The sequence below is a fragment of the Nematolebias whitei genome, chromosome 7, assembly GCF_014905685.2.
Source record: "Nematolebias whitei isolate Nwh7 chromosome 7, NemWhi1, whole genome shotgun sequence".
NCBI lineage: Eukaryota > Metazoa > Chordata > Actinopteri > Cyprinodontiformes > Rivulidae > Nematolebias > Nematolebias whitei.
In genome coordinates this window covers 32,083,995-32,090,796 of record NC_056504.1, presented here as the reverse complement: position 1 = coordinate 32,090,796, position 6,802 = coordinate 32,083,995, and positions in this window count along the sequence as shown.

Below are 6,802 nucleotides of genomic sequence, written 5' to 3'. Positions count from 1 at the left end.
CAGTATGAGCTAATGGGGGAAATTCCCTTTCTTTTATTTGTCAGCTTTCAGAGTTCAAAGGTCAATGACAGTCTTGTTTTTATCAGCAGGGCTTTTGGATAATGAACAAGCTGGACAAATTATTGAATAAAATGAAGACAAGTAAAACATCTCAATGCTGCTGCTTTATTGTTAACACAAACATATTACAGAATTCAACAAAAACACAAAAGGTTCACTTGCAAAAAAAAAAACCCCAACAAAAACCCACCACAGATCAGTTCCTGAGTGCTCCACTCCCAGATCAGGGCATACTTGATAAATGAAAACCTACAAACTGTAGGAGTAAAAGTGGTGTCAAGAAAACATTTTCAAATGAACATGAGTTATTGCAAAAACATTTTTTTTACATTATTTATTTACCGGTAGTTAGTTTTGCTATTTTCTGGCCTGCTGTGTCAGGCTTCCTTTGCTGTGCCAGCAGATGGCAGCATATATGTGTAGCTTTATTCCTCTTTAAAAATAGTAAAGGTGTTTTCTATCAATTATTTGAACAATTATTGGTCTCAAAGAATATTTCATTCATCTTTGAACAGTAAAAACAAAAATTCTTGTTATCATGCATTGCTAGCTACATATGAAAACAGACATAACATCACTCTCATCAGAAACACCTTGAATAGCTTTGTCATAATGATCACGTCTTGATTGCTTTATTTTTCATTTATTTATACTTTTACGCCTTGTTCATAATCTAACTTAGTCAAAAGAGCACCTTTAAAAGAGCACTGTATATGACAGGTTTTTTTTAATATGTACTATCAATATTATTAAGAGGTGTAGACAATGCCACACATTTTACATAGAAACAGCCCATTTTTTTACCACGTTAATGTTAAACTAATATGCAAATATAAAGTATAATCTCTAGCAAATAAAATAAATCTCAAAAAGTCTGCAGAATGTCTTTGTTTTCATGGTGTTTTTATTTCCTTGGAAAATTCTTCTTCTTGCGGCTTTTCCCTCTTCAGGGGACACCACAGCGAGTCATCCTCCTCCATCTCACTCTGTCCTCACTCCAACTACCTCCATGTCCTCTCTAACTGCATCCATATATCTCCTTTTTGGCCTTCCTCTTTGTCTTTTTCCTGGCAGCTGCATTTCTAACATCCTTCTACCAATATACCCACTGGACATGTCCAAACCATCTCAATCTCGCCTCTTTAACTTTATCTCGCAGTTGTACTGATGATCTCATTCCTAACCTTATCCATTCTTGTCACTCCTAAGGAGAACCTCAACATCTTCATTTCTGCCACTTCCTGTTCTTTCTCCTGCCTTTTTGTCAATACCACTGTCGCCAGACCATACGACATAGCTGGTCTCACCACTGTCTTGTAAACTTTTCCTTTCATCTTTGCTGCCACCCTTTTGTCACAAATCACTCCTGAAACTTTTTTCCATTTCCTTGGAATAATCATTTTATATAAAGAGGCTTGAATAAAAAGTCTAAAAGACACTGACAATTTGTTAGTTGGTATTATCACAGTTCCACATGTTTAGTGAATCTCTGCAGCTTGTTAAACTCCCAGGGCTGAAATACAAAACGACATGCTTCCCTACTTTATAATCATTACAGTGCAATGACAGTGTGGGAGAGCCCAGATACTCGAGCACTCTGATGATGAACATTGTCAGATAGTAACTCCAGTCTGCTGGGACTCCACTCTGTAAACAATCAGAAAATATGGCTTCATTTTGTTTGCGACAACAAAACTCTCAAGAGTGTCGTTTCAGTCTTTTTCTGCCTTTTCCTCAGCACAAAGAAGGTTTGCGTGGGTAGGATGCTGTGCAGCAATATGGGGGAAAAGAAAGAGTGAGTCTAGGCAGAGTCTGACCACTGACTTAAAGTTGTGTTTGGATCAAACGAAGATGCACTCAAGCTCACAGCACAAGTGATTAACCATTAAGTTACATATTTCTGCGTTTATAACTTTCAAACTTTATTTTAAGGTAACTTTCCTGATGATGTGCAGACATCTTTGCACATATTTTGTTACTCAGCGCTTTGCAATGGGTCACAACGTTCCATAGGTGGATTTAATTTGACTTTGATCTGTGAGACGTGACACTGCTGGTTCACACATTCAGATTGGTTTTGAATTCTGCTACATCACAGTCCTGTGTCCTTGAAAGGTCAATCAATTTTTATACATTGGCAGAATGATCAGAGGAATAATAAATCATACACTCAGTGGTTTATTTCTCCTTAGATCTAACTTTGGTAAACAACGATCAAGTCAGTTTTATAGTCAGCCATCACTACCTAACGTCAGCGCCTCATTGGAGCCCACAAGCAAGTCAGAATCAGGTTGAAACGATAATAAATGAATGAATAAACAAATAAGTTCTATCTTACCTTATTTTATCTTATCTTAAATTGTGGATTTAGATTTTTATTTTATGTTTTTACCAGCCTGCTCTACGGCCTGTTGCATTTGCTGTGTGTTGCAGGGAAACTAGAAGTCTAAAACCAAATCTAAGTAAAATCTGCCAGATTATCTCTTGAACAGTTTTTGTCCAAAGTTTAAAAATGATGCCACATTTTTTTAATGAACATCTGAGCAATTATTTTTTCAGAATGTGTTAAATTTGTGAGAATTTTAATGAGTAATACAAAAAGTCTCTGCTTCTGTCTGTTTTTACAAAGACGTTTTCACCGCTTTATAATCGTCAGATAAGAAATGATTTGAACATAACCACGACAATAACCACTAGTTTCAGTTAAGTCTAGATTAGAGTCAAAAAAGTGAGGTTGGTGTCAGGGTTGGTCTAAGACCCTCAAATACAAAATCATTTTGTAAACTAAATATTCATTGTGGAACTAATTTTGCACCTGACTGTAAGTGTTAGTTATTTCTTGGTTGAGGAGCGGCACGGTGGCTCAGTAGAGCTGTTGCCTCTCAGCGAGAAGATTGCTGGATCAAATCCCCGTCGGAGGCCTTTCTGTGTGGAGTTTGCATGTTCTCTCCGTGCATGCGTGGGTTTTCTCCGGGTACTCCGGTTTCCTCCCACAAACCAAAAACATGTATGTTAGACTGACTGGTAACTCTAAATTGTCTCTAGGTGTGAGTGACAGAGTGAATGGTTGTTTGTCTCGTCTCTATGTGTCCCTGTGATGGACTGGAGACCTGTCCAGGGTGTCCCCTACCTCTCACTCAGTGATGGATATGGGCACCAGTGACCACCGTGACCCAAAAAGGAAGAATCAGGTAAAGATAATGGATGGATAGATATTTCTTGATTGAATTACATTTTATGACAAAATCTGTAAAGGAGCTTATTTATATATTTTTTCCTCATTTAGGTTAAAATATGGATGTTTTGTTTGATCACCTATAGACATCATCAGGTTCTCCTATTTTATCTACAGAAACTGTCAAATTATTTATTCAACTTGTGATGATTTAAATGAACTTTCTTCAGATAAAAGCCTTTGATGTGACTCTAAGACCACCTTAGTCATCTTAAGAAACTAGGAGAGTGACAAACATACAATAATGTTGCTAACAGAACAACATTTTACAGTAAAGTCATCTGTTTGGAAGAAAGTTAACAAGATGGTGGAAAGTAGGTGTATACAGTATCTGTGCATTGTGCACAGAAATGTCTTGAGGTTTTATAATTAAAGTAATTTACCAAATGAGTTTTTTTTTTCCTGTAGACAGATGTAACTAAATCAAAAATATTAGCAATGCAATTATATAGATACAGCAAATCTAATTTAAAATAGAAAAATAAATTACCGGTTTTAACAACGGCTGCACATTGTATTGAAAATTGATCAATATCACAATATCAATGTGTATGACATCACTATTGTAAAGGTTTCTAATAAATTGCAGACAAGAACTGCAAGTAAAACATGTAAATTTGATCAACAAATGGCTCACTCCTCCACAGTCTACTAGATACTGACAGCTAAGTGTTGTAAACACTGTCATAGCAGAACATGTGAGTTTATCAGCTGTAAACTGTCAGCGCAATATTTAACAATATCATCACAACCCCATTTTCTTAATAAGGTGCAGCCGTAGAGGTGAAATAAAAATCTTGATGAGTATACTGCATAACATAGTAATCTTGTAGCTGCACTACTGGGTTAGAAAAGTAACATTTGTAACTTCAACAATTTTAATGTATTTTCCAAGTTAGCTTCAATAAACAAGCTTAGCACAATGGGGGAAAACAAAAAAATGAAATTTGGTTTGAAATTAGGCAAAAAACTGCAGCTAGTGCAAAAACTGTTCACAATCAACACAACTAATATTGCAAGAAGATATGCAGATCCAAAATGTATTACTGTAAAGTCAGTCAATCAAAATGGTTGCTTGACAATGTGGCATGCATGTGGACCATCTGTTTTGTACCAAATGTTTTCTTGTGCACAACGCAAGTGTGTTTTTAATCATTACATTTGAACAAAAACATTTTTTCCCCCATGCAATGAGAGACTGGGTTTGATAGCAACCAACAGAGGCATCTTTTTCTTGCAGCCTTAAGCAGCTGGCTACCAGTATTTTAGCATCCCTCAGATGTGAAAGCGGAACCTCACCTAGTGGACAAATGTAAAATTCAAAAGTGGAACTAAAAAGTAAAAAAAAAAAAAATGTCTGCAACTGAAAGGAATGCATTATTTAATCATATATGGTACAAAGTAATTATGGGATAAAAATGCATTTATAGAGGGTTTCAATGGGTCATACCTCTCAAAGAAACACTAAAGGGTAAAATGATGGGAGTTTATGGAATAATTTTATATGATTCCATCAAAGCAGTTTTAGAATTTGTCAGGAACAGTCGTGTTTATTGACAACACCAAAAATAATCTCAAATATACCATACCATACAATACCATACCATTATATTTATAAAGCACTTAAAATAGCAACAAGGTCGACCAAAGTACTGTACTGTACAGCAAAATAAAACAAGCAAAGGACAAAATACACAGAAGATAAGAACTAAATGGCTATGATTGTAGAATACAGACAAGTTAAAGTCAGCTCACACAGTGTCAAAGGCCAGGGAATAAAAGTGGGTTTTTAAACTAGACTTAAAAACAGTGAGAGAAGGAACCTGCCTGACATGCAGTGGTAAGTCATTCCACAGTCTTGGACCCTGTCACCTCTGAGCTTAAAACGAGTCAAATAAAAGCATTTGGTCTGCTGACCTCAGTGTAGAGCTGTTATTCCTAACCCGAACCCAGAGCCCGGCCCCGTCTGACCCGGATTTAGACTGAGCCAGGCCATAATAATGTGCTTAATGTGCGGGCCGGGTCAATGTCAAGCTTTTTATTGTGTCAGGGATGCACGGGGTCGATGAGCCAATTATTGCTAACATGGCTTGCCATACTACACCTGCTGCACACAGCCATTTGACCGTGCGCTGACTGGTCAGTTGAAAGAGGTCAAACGTTCAGTTGAGCTTCAGATGGACTACTGCCAGCGATCCATCAGCCCAAATGGATGTTCATTCAGCTGCTGCACTCAGCGGACGCACGCGGCCGATGACCCAAACAGGTGAGATCACAAAATATCTGACATGTCAGAGCAGGATGCAGGCAGAAGCAGGGGAAGCATTTAATGCACTTTGACGGCTCCTCAGCTCCGATCTTCTGCTCCTTTACTCAGCTGCGCGTGTCCGCCGCCCATTAATAATAGTCAGTGGTATAAGTAGACAAAGCTTAAAAATGTTGTTCAGACCTGTAATTACTGTTAGTTCGTTAGATCAGGTGGGGTTCGGAGCTGATGGCTGCAGGCTGGGGCCAGGTTGGATTTTTTGGACCCGAGTGCAACTCTACCTCAGATAATCTCCTGATTCAGGCTCAATAATCCAGGTAGAAAAGCTAAAAAAAAGTTAAATCTGGTCCTCTGGACATTCAAAAAAAAAAAAAAAAAAAAAAAATGTAGAAAAGATCAAGGAGTGAATAGCAAACAGCCATCAGTGTGCTAATGATCCATTGTTAGGCTGATGGTCCTCCTTGATCATGTGAGCAGCTGGTTTTGGTTGTCAGCAGCAAACTGGTTGATCCACTGTGAGAGAGTGCTATTTATAAGACTGAGCTGAATACAGCACCTCAGACTGAAGTAGTGTTTCAGAAGAAAGATGAAACGTTTCTACAGTTTTGTTGGGGGGGGCTTTATGTCCAGAGGACCAGATTTAACTTTTTTAGACTACCTCAGAGAGCTGTGGGACATATGGCTGCAGCGGATCTGCGCGAAAACAAGGGCTCAGAAGTGTTCAGAGATTTCAAAGATAAACAAACAATAATAATAAATAATAATAAAGTCACCTGTCACGCAAAAATATTGCGAACATGCGTTTGCACAATCCGTTAAAATGAAGACAAACCGGGTTTCACAAGGTAACTTGATGCCTCCATCAAGATCCCGGGAGGCTGAGTGGAGTGGGACGGGGGGAGGGAGGGGGGACAGACCGACCAAAAGCAGCTCGGCAGCAATGAACTCCAGACTCCACGCCAAACCGACCTGACCACCTCCAGCACCGCCGCGGCTCTGTACGCTCGGTGCCGACGGGGGGAAGGCGAGGGAAACAACCGAACCAGAAGCAGAGCAGAAGCGTCTCCTCTGCGGTTCAACACACAGACCAGGTCAGTCACCTTCCGCTCGGTGCACGCGCTCCCGCCGCTGGGGCTGTGGGCGCGAGCTGAGAGATCAAACAAAAAACACCGCGACGAAGACAGTCGTTTGGAAGATTATAGCTCGTGTGTGCTGTATTCATTTAACAAGTTAGGTGAAAA